The 13464-nt window shown below is 33.7% G+C and overlaps 1 long non-coding RNA gene across 2 annotated transcripts; it reads left to right on the forward strand.

The window, feature by feature from the left end:
- The first annotated feature begins 5681 nt into the window (after window positions 1-5681).
- On the forward strand, window positions 5682-8073 carry LOC149400092 (uncharacterized). Of its 2 annotated transcripts, XR_016296593.1 has the most exons (4): window positions 5682-5798; window positions 5890-7758; window positions 7841-7929; window positions 8027-8073. It is a non-coding gene; the product is annotated as an uncharacterized LOC149400092 (long non-coding RNA). The 2 variants fall into 2 exon arrangements; XR_016296592.1 differs by having other exon boundaries at window positions 5890-7929.
- Window positions 8074-13464: the final 5391 nt, after the last annotated feature.

Genomic DNA, 13464 nt, shown 5'->3' on the forward strand with positions numbered 1-13464 from the left:
TCGTTTGACACGTGTAAATTATAGTCAATAGCTAAGTTGAATAATCGCTAATTAGATGCAATAGATTAAATATTTAAGCGCTTCCCCAATTTTTGTGTGTCAGTTTGACATAGTTGGTGTTGTGAGGGATTTTTCCTCGTCCAAAAAACATTAAGGCCCAACCCAAAAACGAAGAAGCACGGGAAGCTCTGCCCAAGAAACAAAGCGGGACGCTCGGGCACTTGACCGAAGGGCATGAAGCGACCCGCTTCCATCTCAGAAAGCGAGGCTCGCTCGAACCCTTCGCTTCCATCTCAAAAAAGGGGGCTCGTCCGAACCCCCCGTTTAACGTCTTTGCATAATAGCCTCGTTATAAATCATTATTTTTTTTTTCCAAATTTCTAAATTCGTTAAAGCACACTTTGTCCCCTAAATGTGTAGTCATGGTCCTCTTGGCCATTGATAATATAGATTTTTTAATAGAATATTAGCCAATTTAAACATTTGACATTGCTAAATAGCAAACGTTTGATAAATCTTAGGTAAATAGTCATTTTTCAGACATAAATCTTGGATAAATAGTCAACGTTTGGTATATGAAAGTAGTAATATACCCTAAAATTTACGTCTGAAAGTAATTGTTTATTTACCTAAGATTTATCAAACGTTGGCTACTTAGTAATGTCAAATGCTTAAATTGACTATTTTCCTAATGGACCCATTTTTTAAAAGAGTAAATAATAAAAATAACGAAAAATCAAACTGATCCCAAAACTAAAATGAAATGTGATGCGCCATATTAAGAATTAAGCTAACATAATTTCGATTTCATTTTAAAACTTCCGCCGTATAGTATGCTCAAGTGAAACTTGAGCTAATACTTTAAGGGACAATTAGGTCAATAACCCAATAACTCACTTTAAAAAAATAGTCAAATTTTCATTTTATTAAGAAAATAGCTCACTAAGCCGAAGTTAATTAAATTAACTGAATACTTAATTTAATTAACTTCGGTCTGATGAATTATTTCTCTAATAAAATGAAACTTGAGCTAAATCTTTAAAATGAGATATAGGATTAGCTAGTTGCAACAAATACTTATTATTTTAAAGAAAAGGTAAGAAATTGACTAGTTATAGATTCTTCATTTATAATTTCGTAATATATATTTTTTCTTTTTCATAATTAGATTGTGTTGGTTATTCAATCAAGAAAACTATAACTAATTAAATTGAAACATGGTGATTTTATTTTGGTTAATTGTAGTTTAGGCTTGTGATAGAATCAAAGCCTCTCATTAACAAAAATCTTGAGATGAAACTAAATCATTTCATTTTAAAACGCGTTTTCAAACTTTAATTATGATGATTAGTTTAAAAAAGTTTGATTATATGAAAGATTAAAGGAATTTTTTTTGAGAAATTGGCTTAATATCAAACCGAGACTCTAAAATATTCGTTTATTATTATTATTATTATTATTATTATTATTATTTTTTGGGTTTATACACTGACATAGTCATTCTTATAAAATCCTGCATCCGCGTGTCTTTTTAACAACAAGAATGCTAATAGTGGTCTTAAAAGTAACGTTTGATATATTTGCTATCGAAAAAAAAAGTGATCTTTAAATGTATCAAATTGAAAGTATAATATACTTATACTGTAATTAATAGAAAATTAAAGATTGCTATCTAGTATATCACACAATTTATTGTAAAGTATCTCTAAACAACAATTAGTCTAAACAGTTATTTACTGTTGGTAGATATTGGTTAAGTAACTAATATATACGCAAGTGATTATGGTCTAGAATTAATTTACCATATCTACATGTGTCAGATTTTGTGTGAGTGCCCAAGCACAATACTTATTATTAATGAATTATTACAGTGACAAAAATACTCAATATTCTTTATATGTAATAGTTTAATTCTCATATTTTAAAAATTGTAAGAAAAATACTCAATGTTAAGAAATCGTATCTACGTTACTACTTGAAACGTTAAAGTTAGATCCAAAAACACGCGTAAAAATATGATAATTTTGACAAAATAAACACAATAAAAAATTATTTTTATTACGTTTAAAAATAATAAAAAGTACTAAATCACTTCTCATATCGTTTATTTTAAGAATGTCATATCTCATTATTTTATAGTTTTATCTTGAAATTATAGTACTATTAGACTTATTTAATAATCTTTATAGTTTCATTTTATTTTATTTTATTTTATTAGTAATTTATAGTTTCAGCAAAATTATTTTAAAATCAAAACAAATAATGTAATTTTAGAATTTTATAAAAATAAATGAGGTAGTTAAAAAATTCTACAAATTATAAGTATTTAAGAAATTAACATATAAAAAGAGGTATTTATAGAGGTCCACCCCTCATGGGCTACGTGGGTCTGCCCTTTGATTTAACAAAAGTTTTGGAGACCATGCCGTAGATGCCGGAGAGGGCATGGAAGCTGATCGTCCACACTATACGGCTCTTCAACTCCCGCGTGAACCTCATATGCGGCTGATGAGAGAGAGAGAGAGACAGATGAAATGTGCAAACTTTTTTTTGTGGGTTTAATTTGTGAACTTTTATCAAACACCTTCCGTGCAACCCATCAGCTTCTCCTCTTGGTCATCTCTTTGTTGACATGTTTCACTTAATTACAGCAAAAGCTTGAAATTGTAATTTTCGACTCGACGTAAAAGCTTCGAAACCCATTATGGCCGTCAAATATGCAACACACGACGAGATAAGCAAATCTACCTCCGCCGAGGTGTGAAGTGTTGATTTGAGTTTGGAACCACGTCAAAAAGTTTGTAATTTGATTGATTAAAAAATTATTTGACATTGTGAAAAACGGAGAAATTGGGAGAGTTAATATTTCTTTAATAGTTTGAAAAATAGCAAATATAAGGTTTTTATTTTATTTTTGTCAAATTTTATACCCGGTTGTTACACGTGTATTTGTATCTAATTTTAATGTCTTAAACAGCAACGAAAATATAATTTTGTAATATTGAGTATTTTTCTCGCAATTTAAAATAGGTATTAAATTGTAACAAATTAAAAATATCAAGTATTTTAATCACTAATAAACTTGTCTTTATTCCATATTTTCTTTTATCTTTGAACGGCGTTAATTATACGCTACCCTGTAAAACAGAAAAGGAAACTAATGCAAAAACGATTATATAAGTAACGGTTACAAATGGACAACCACAGCCGTTGGATCCGAAAACAATCCAACGGTGATAAGATGAATGATGAAGTTAATTGAGCCCCAAGTCTTAACCTTGTTATAAAATGTCACCTGAACAACTTGTAAGGCGTCTCATTTCTTATTCGATTCTCTCTCTTCACTTCACGGCGATTTAGGGTTATAGAATGGCGATCTAGGGTTTGTTAACTCTGCCCGCTCGCTCCCAGACTGTCCCTGTCTGCCTCGTCGCCAAACCCCGACGCCGTCGCAGGGCCGATCGTCATCGCCGACCCCGGCAACAAGCTCGCCGGTAGGGGTTTTTCAATCTTCTGCAGAGCCTGGAGTTGGTGGTGTCGATGAGCGGCTTCGTCCGCGAGGCCAAGTCGCGCCGCCACCTCCAGGTTTCAACCCCTCCGGTTGCTGGATCGGAGAACCTTTGCCGGGGCTCCGGTGATGGAGACGCCTGAGAACTGAGCGGCGGTGATCGGGCTAAAAGCGCGGGTGGAGAGCGCGATTTTCTGTGGAAAGAAACCAGTCCCGTCGCGTCCCTCAAAGAACGAGTATAAACCCTAGAAAGCCGAACGAAAACCCTAGAGAGTTAACTTTCTCTATCTGATTCCGTTTTTGGGTATTCTGTTCGCCGGGAAGCCACGACGTCGTCGCCGGAATATAGCGGCCGATCTTCGGCCCGTCCCTCTCAGAAGCTCTTGCTAATGCGGGCCGGGTATTGGTTACCCGTCCGTAGAGCCTATGAGTTGGATCGGTGACAGTGAAGCCAAGAGAACCACGGCGGCGTAGCGGTGTTCCGACGAGATCGTGGCTGGAGAAGAGAGACAAGAGACAACCACGACCACACCGACGCCCAGCGAAGCTTTTCCCTTCTTTCTTTGTTTTTTCAATAACAAGATTAAATTATTCTTATTGATTTTATAATTTTGTTATACCGATTTCAGGTTGATAGTGCAACCAAATAGGCGAGGAAGTTTGTTGGAAGTGATGGTTAAGTTCGTTTAACTTTCCAATAGACAAGATTAATGGAAGCCAAGCGGCTTTCAAGTGGGCGCTTAAAATCTGTTCTCTAAGGGCCAAGTCGTTCATAAGCACTCTTCCAATGCTCCTCCAGGTAATCAACACCAGCTTTTCTTGCTTTGAGTTACTTACCCTGACTGTGATGTGGTAGCTTTTGCAAAACATTAGTATTCGTCTTTTGAAAAGTAGAACATCTATAGCGGAGATTAAAATTTGGGTCTAGCAAATTGTTGAGAAAAAGGACCCCAATAAATAATTTAATATAAACTAAAACAGTTGGATCGCATCACCGTCCCTCAAAAGTTGCAATATTCGTAAATTCGGTGCCGGTAGAGACCTCCTCTAATGTATTTGCTTAGATCTGGTCATCTATGATCTTCTGTGTGTGTTTTCAGGTTACGCCCAAGATTTAATGTCAACGACGAGGGAACGCTGTTGGCTGTGGAGGCAACCGAGACAAGGATCAAGATCTTGGCATCATGAACTAGGCCTCTTTTCTTCACTGAGAGCTTCCGCGGGAACCCGCCGCCTTGGTTTTAATGAAGTTGAAGGCTATACAATCATGATTGTGGTGATGATCAGACCTCCAAGGTTTGAATTTACGAAGAAAAAAGTAACTATTTTGGGAAATTTATTTTGAATTTAATGCCTACAGTCCCGGTGTCGACCCCGGTCGGGAGCTCGGCGTATTCAAGTTGGTCGTGTCAATCTGCTCGTTGAGCATTTGGCAGGAACGAGATGGAGCTCAATACACACTTGCTACGGAACAACTCGCTCAGGTTTGTTTAGTTATAAAAAGCATGAGAAATATGGGAAAAAAATTTATCAATTCCATAAGACTGTACAAAGAACACAAATATCTTGTTGCATTACGAATTTATTTTTTAAATGTATTTTTTTCCCGAAGAAACTAAATTAGAAGTAAAAAAAGAGGGAGAAAGAAAGCTTCAGCTAGACTAAAACAAAATACAATCTAGATAGCCAATCTCATGTGAAATCTAACAGGCTCAAAGTCTTATATTGTTGAAATTTTTTGTGTAAAAAAACTTTTGTTGGAAAATGCCACTGTTCCTTTCATTCCATATCCCTCAGCAAGCTGTCCTAGCCATTTACTGGATCTGCCTTGGCTCTTGGACCACATAAATATTTTTCTGGAAAGGAGGCTTATGAAACAAGGGGCGTTTGGCAGTGGTTGGAAATAGCGCACAGAGAATAAAAAAGAAGCGTTAATAAGTGAACTTGGCACAACTCAGGTTTGGTTTTTATGATTGTCTGTTTTTCTTCTTCTATTTTCACTTTCATTTCATGCTATCTGATCATCACGGGCCGAAAGAGACAGTGGCGGTGGATTCAGATACGCCAGTGAAAAAATTGGTGTATATAGATTATTCCAAATTATAAATTTTTTGTTCGAATTTGAGTCTTCTCTGGTTTATAACCAAGCTCTGATATTGTGTGCTCCACTAAATTGGAAGATAGAAAGCATGGATTCATATGGTTTGGTTATGTTTCTAATTTGATTATTTAACCACTTTCTCAAAATCCAGATTAGATGCCTCGTGATCAACTATCTGATATGCTTCCTGTAAGTCTACTTTTATGTTTTCTCGGTCCTCTCTCCCTCTCTCTATCATTAACTTTTATTCTCTCTAAAAGATGGTTGTAACATTTTATAGTGTTGGTGCACAATTACATCTCCTCCTAGCAAACGTTCATGCAATCCTGAATTGGCCATAGTTTGACGGTCAAAAAACAGCGGACCATTTTCCAACTTTGCATATTGAAGGTAAGTATTTTTGTTAATTTTTTTTTTTTTTTTTAAATATCAGTCATTGATGTATATTTGTTTAAAATGGGATATGGATTGTCATATTTGTTGCTGTGCTCGGAGTTTGGTCGGAACGCCACGGCGGAGACGGAGATGATGGGTCAGTTGGGGAAGCTCGATTGGACGCCAACCTGGGCGGTCGCCAAAGTTTGTGCCGTCATAATCATCATCTCCATTGTCTTGGAGAAAGTCCATCACAACATCGGAGCTGTAAGTTCTTAGTTTCTTTCTGATGCTGGGAAATGATTTGGGTTTTGGGTTTGTCATCATCTCCATTGTCTTAGAGAAAGTCCATCACAACATCGGAGCTGTAAGTTCTTACTGTGTTTCTATCTGATGCTGGGAAATGATGTTGTTTAGTTTTTTTTACTGTTTTGAAAGGAAATTTAGTTTGTTTTGTGTATTTGATATTCTTACAAAGAGTATAGTTGACTAAATTTTACACTACTTAAAAAAAAAAAAGCAAGTCTGATTAAATTAACCTCATTTGCTCTCTTGGGTTACAGGGTGTATTATATTGACCTATAAAATTGAACTGGCGAATGAGTAGTGGTTATATTTTAGTTTTGTTATCATTTTTTGAGATTATTGTTAAACTATATTCATTTAAGTGGTTCATTGAGAGGCATAAGAGAGCTCTGTTTGAAGCTCTTGAGTTTGTAAAAGCAGGTAGATTTCACTGAGTTCTTCTCTCTTTTTTCAGAGCTGATATTGAGCTCTGTTAAGCTCTCGAGAATGTAACTGCAGGTAGATTTCACTTAGTTCTGCTCTCTTTTTTCAGAGCTGATATTGAGTTATGTGAATTCTGATGATGTGATTTTGGGTGTTTCGATTTCCCAAAGCTGATGATTCTGGGCTTTGTTTTGCTGCTCTTGACTTCCAATTAGTCCTACATTGCAATCATTTAAGTCTCTACTATTTGATTGGAAAAAGAAACCAACACGCTCATGAGATCGATTGAAAAAACATGTAATATCTTGTGAACTTGAATGGCTCGATTAGGCTTACAGTCCACTCTCTGACTAAAATAAAAAATGAATGAAGATTTTTGCTATTATTGTAATTAATGTGCGCCACTTATTTTTGTAAATGGGCTGCACCAGTTGTACATTCTCATTTTCTTCTTAGCGTTATTTCATGTGATGTTCAGTGGTGTTACAACGATGCTCGGGAGAATAAAGGTATGGTTTATATATATATATATATATATATATATATATATATATATTATTCAATTAGCAGACAAAACTTATATTTGTGTAAAACAAGAAGTAAGTGACCGTTTTGCTGTTTTCTCAGATTTGTGGATGGAAGAAATGGGAGCAGGAAACATCTACTCATGATTATGAATTACGGATGGTAAGTCATCCAATTGCGATTTTTTTTTTTCGTTTCATTATGAATTAGATAAGGGAATAAAGTGCAGTGTCGTTCTTGTAATAACGAACACGTCTTTTTCACCGTAGATTCTTCAAGATTCTGACTTGCTTATGAGATGTTATTTGTGAGGCACATTTCTGGACCAGAATTCTCGTCTTCTTCTACATTTTAAGAATTTTTAACTAGTTCATTTTTTAAAAAAAAATACAAAGTTGAGTGTGGAAAAAGAAATTTGACTATATTTTTTGTTAGTGCAAGGAAAAGAACTAAATAAATTTTGTGTTGATATAATGCAAGGCAATGAAGCTTACATATTTTCCAGGGATGCTTTATAACGGTGAGTTTTTGGTTGTTGAAATTTCCGCAACTTTTTGTGCCGTTTGTCCAATTTTCCTTGGCTGATGATACCGCAGTTACAGTTTCACTTATCTCATGGGACAAGATTTGACTTCCAAAAGTACATCAAAAGTTCACTGGAAGATGACTTCGAGTTAGTTGTTGGAGTAAGGTAGTGTATCATTTCTATCTGCACTTGCTTTAATTATTGTTTTCTTACTTTGAGATCTTAATCGGTGCCATGATTTGCTTCTCAATACTATTGGCAGTGCTGTTCTCTGGCCATCGTTCGTTACCTTCCTGCTGCTGAACGGCACAGGTATAATTATATATATGTAATTCTCATCTATGTTTTGAGCTAAAAGAATCTGATTGAAATTTCAAATTGTTGTTGCTTCTCTTTTCAGGATGGCAAGCATATTCTGGGCACTTTGACTCTTCTTAAAATAAGCAAAATCCCTTCTCTCTTTACAGGTTTTGAGATGTTCAAGCTAATGATTCAAAAAGAAAATGAAAAGAAAACATCATGGATATATATAATGGATTGCAGAATATCTTTAGCCTTCAGAGTATAATATTTATCAGTCCATGTTGACAAAGATGGCTCTTAAAATCATAGAGGCTGACGTGGTGCAGGGACTCCACTTGTCTAGGGGTCAGACATATATTTCTGGTTTGGTCAGCCATGCTTGGTTCTTCATCTCATCCGTTTTGCTTTGTTCAGGTATATGTTACTTCCATACTTCCGAATCTGAATTTTACTAGGGCCAACTTTTTATGAAATTTGAATAAAGCGTTTTTACAAGGCTTGTGATTCTTTTACCAAAGCTAGCAAAATCCTTTCAACTCATGGCACTCTCGTTCTGATGGATTTCGGAATAGTAATTGTAGGAAGGTTTTTGTTGTTTTATTAGCGCGTTGTGATTGCGATATGTGATCAAAGTGGTTGGCATTGAAGGGGAGTCTTTGAAAATATGTTGTCGTTTCATTTGAGTGCTCTGTTTTCACCATTGAAATATATTATTTCACACTTCCGAAATGCTAATTGGGTTGTTCAGACCTCGTATACCAAGCCATTGATGTATATGAATCTTATTTATGTGCACATAAGTTTCACATTTTCCATCGTCTCTCTACTTGCAAGATACGCCAAACAAATATTATACCAAGTTTGTTTGGTTGGAAGAATAAATATAGCATGGCAAAATTACTTTTGGTGTTGGCATAATCACTACAAGAGTGACCTTAGGAAAACCCGAGCGAGCACTAACAAACTCTCAGGTGGGTTTAAATGATGGACAATGTTATTTATGGAGCTTATTAAGTTTTAATAAATTGGGAATGAGGAATTGAAATGAGGTGGTCTTACTATGCCAGCTGTTTAGATATTGTTGTTTGAGTAGATCGTGACGTTGAACTGGGACAGCTAAGAGAGCTTGCAGAACATCCTGGGCGTGAAGACGGTGGTGATGAATTCGAACACCCAAGTCACATTGTAGATTGTTTGGTTATATGAATATTTTATGTCTGAACATTATAAAATATCATAGAGGTATGATATTCTAAATCTTTTATTTGACTTTTCTATTTCGGTTTCATTATTTATTTTATTTTCCTTTTTTTATACCTTTTTTTTATCTTTTATTTATTTTAAGTGATGTTTACAGTCGACTGCAATATAGAGGTATGATCCCATATATATATATATATATCATGCAACCAGGTTGAATATTGAAGACCTGGTGGCGAGATATGATCCTCCATATCAGGTCGGTTATATTTAACATTTCATAGTATTTGATAAGATTTTATGCCTGCTTCAATGTATTCTTTTTACAGAGATAATATATGTGGGAATTGTACTATCTCATGTAGAGCGTGGAGTGGTAGAATTACTTGACGCAGAAACTCCGGAAATGACAGTTCTGGTGGGTTGATTCTGAGCGCTTGACTTCGCTCAAGATTCCCATGCAAATCACGAGAACTTGTTATACTCTCTTGCAAGATAACTTTCCAAACCATCTAGGCTGTTCATTCATAGTACAGCTTCCACCGGTTCTTCTTGTCATCTATCGCTAAAACTTTCATGCAATAGCTTCTAATTTACTGACTCTTTCACTTTCGGGACCAATTTCAGCTTATTCTTTATTTGTTATTATCTTTTCAAAGTCAACCGCCCTGTGCTCTAAATTCTCTGCACTTTCATATCTATTTACTTGCTCTCTATCAGGCTTTGTTCGTTTCCATAATTATTATATAATTTATCTTTCCTATTTACTGGTCATGTACATTGATGGGTATCCCAAAAATCACTCTCTCTTTTCTAGGGTCCCACCTCTATCTTGTGTTATAAATATCATGGATTGTGACCTATGCTTAGGATGAGAGTTTATATTCTTTGTATGACATATTTACTATCTGATGCTCTAGAATACCCAATCCTAACGCGTGACTCTTTTTGAAGTGATAAATATGAAACATCGACATGATCAAGGTAATTTTTTCTTTGTTCCTAGAGGGTCAATGAGTCCATATACTGAGCTATGATCTGCTGTCGTTTGAATTCAATTATCTTCTAAAACTTAAAATAATTATTTATGTATTGTGTTTTGCTATGTAGGCCTTTATAACTTGCATGTTTATCATGACAATTTTATATGCTGTGCCACCATTTGAATTGTCCCGAGTTTATTGGGAGACTGACTTATTTTGCCTTTTAGATATTCTTCTCTGGTGGGCTTCGTAGTAGTTCAATGTTCTTTTTTGTTATGATATTTGTCTATGATTGAACCACGAGAATGAATGTACCTAGGTTTTATGTGTTGACTCGTGATGGTGACAAAAAAAATGTCTAAATGCTCATGCTAATGTATCGAATGAATGTTGATTAATATTGGGTTTTGACTTGTGATTTGATTCAGAAATTGTATAAATGTCAGATTTTAATATCGTGGTCTCTATTATATATAATGTGGTACTATCATAATTTAATGCTACTAGATTTTCTAACTTTTTTATTTTGTGAAGACTGCGTGTATATTTGAGGCTATGATTTTTTTTTTTTTTTTGAAGGCAGCTTCGCTGCAAAGGGGATTGAACCCACGACCTCCACACAGGAGGTGATGTGGAATTACCACTAGGTTATCCTAGGTACCACTATTTGAGGCTATGATTTATTGGTTGGTAGTTTTAGTGATTATGCATAATTTTTTCGGTGTTACTTGCTTTTGTTTCCGCATGATATATTTATCTTTCTTGGTTGCTCTTTGTTGGAGCACTTTTACTCGGGTCGGCTTTTTTGAGCGCTTTTTTTTTCAATTGAGATTATTGTTATTTTTTGGTTTAGAGTGTTCCGTGTGTATAGCAATTATTTTTGTACCGTGTTTTGATAAGCTTGTTGTAATATTTTGTTCTATAAGATGTTTATTTTGAGTGATTAATTAGCTTTGGTTAATGAGCTTGGAAATTTAGCCTCGAAGTCATCTTTCTGTGTTATCAGTATCACACAGTCATGTTCTCACTTCCATAAATTTTAGTTTTGAGTTATTGTTTATTTAATTAATTTAGAACAAAAATAATGCTACAATATAGAAGGTATCGGGTTTTTTTATAATATATATATATATATAATTGAACTATGAAGATATGAGTGACATGGCATTGTGCCCCTATTTTGAGAATGTGAAGCATTTATGCCTCTTCCATCTTTTCCTTTTAAAAATGCTTCACTTTTACATAAAAAAAATTTAAACTAAAAAGATTCTGCAATAAGTTTTATATGACGACCCTAGCAAATTAGTACTCTTATTTTTAAAGATCATCATGTACTACTGATGTTATTATTGTTTTTTGTAACAATATAGGGATTGAATAATGTGTCGAACATTTAATTACTATTTTAGTTAAAAGCAATTTGGGAATTCATTTTCACGCTAAATCCATTTTCATAAGACTTTCTTTCTTTTTCTTTAAAAAATCATTGTATTTCAAGTATGGACTATACAAAAGTGCATATATATTATATATATATATATATATATATTTTTTATTTTAAAGATAAGTGATATTGATTGCAAAAACAAAAATATTGGGGCTGGACCTTGTAGTTGTAGTTGGGTCGATCGTGATGAATAAACTAGTTCCACATGAATTTGAGTTTCACATAAAATCATTTTTGTTTTTACAATAATCTTAGAGCTGAAATTATTTTTGAAAATTTAGTTCGCATTTTTATGTGACAATTTACACCCTTATTATGATTATTATTAGAAGAATTTGTTGCAATTAGTAAATCTCATAACTTCTTTTATAATCAAGATTATAGTTAAAGTTTCATTTTATTTAAAAAACAGTTCAAGTAGAAGTAAATTAAATAAACTAAAATAGTAAATTGAATTTAGTATTTAGTTCGGTTTGATCGGTTTGATGGAATATTTTACTAATAAAATGAAATTTTAGCTATTTTTTTTAGAAGATGTGGGCTATTGGACTAGTGACCTAATTGTCCAAAAAAATTTGTGCATAGTACAACTTTATCAATAAAGTAATCAAATTGATTTTTGAAAATAAAATTTAACTAATTTTCTAAAATTTAGCATCTATTTACTAATTAAAATCCAAAATATTTTTTCAAAAGTTTCATTCTCTAGCTACCTGCTGAAATTTCGTCTTTTATCTTTGTTCTTTGAGTTTAGCAAGCTTTGTTCGTGAACATCTTTATCAACCACGTTTTAATTTCTTGCTGTTTCCATGTTACTTCACTTTTAAGTAGCAATGACATACAAATGAGGTTCTTCATGCCACGGGTTTGGTTTATTTAACTTCGATCGACGAAATTGTTTTATGTTATCAAACATAAAAATCTTCTGCCAATAAAAACTTCCAACGAGAATTCTCTCTCTCTCTCTCTCTCTCTCTCTCTCTCTCTCTCTCATGCACTGAAGCTCATCTGAGATCTACTGGCTCCATCGCTGTGAAATGTCTTCGCTCGGTCATCTTGGTCATCAACGGTTGCCAATAACTTTCGTTAATTTTTAATTTTTTGGAATGTTTAAATGTTTGAAAAATAGAGTAAGATGTTACTAAGTGTGGTCAACGACAATCACATAACTACTGTTTTGTCTAAGTTGAAACGGGTGTGGTTAAGATATTTTGGACATTCAGTTTTGTTTTTTCTTGGATGTGGGTTTTTTTCATACTCGTAGTATTTATTGAAAATAATGTGAAAAAAAAAAAAAAAATCTTCCAACGAGTCGGAGATTTGACTAACATTGTAAAAAATTGTCATTTTTTAATTGTTTTGATAATGTTGTACTAATTATTCTAACGAAACTTAAATATGTTTTAAGAATTTGTGACAATGTTATAAAAGAATCATGAATTTCGTGACGTACTAAAAAAATCTTGAATTTATGAAAATTTTCTCAAAAAATCTTCAAACAAAACTTTTTTTTTAAGGTTATATAAAAAAAATTAATGATATATATGTTCCTTAAAATACGTTAGCGATGAAAATTTTTCCCTTGATTTTTAAAATTTTGATCTTTTTCCCGTAATAATTGGTGTTGGTTTTATTTTAGCTTTTTGTCTTTTTATTTTATTTTATTTTAACAACATTCAGTTGAATTGACACGTTTTTGTCAACGTGAAAAACAACTAGCATTGTGTCGTACCGACGGCTTTGAATGGTCTCAAACCACCCTCAGGA

Source organism: Urtica dioica, chromosome 4 (assembly GCF_054948205.1).
Source record: "Urtica dioica subsp. dioica isolate 48M chromosome 4, U.dioica_male_clone48M_v1_H2, whole genome shotgun sequence".
NCBI classification, from domain to species: domain Eukaryota; kingdom Viridiplantae; phylum Streptophyta; class Magnoliopsida; order Rosales; family Urticaceae; genus Urtica; species Urtica dioica.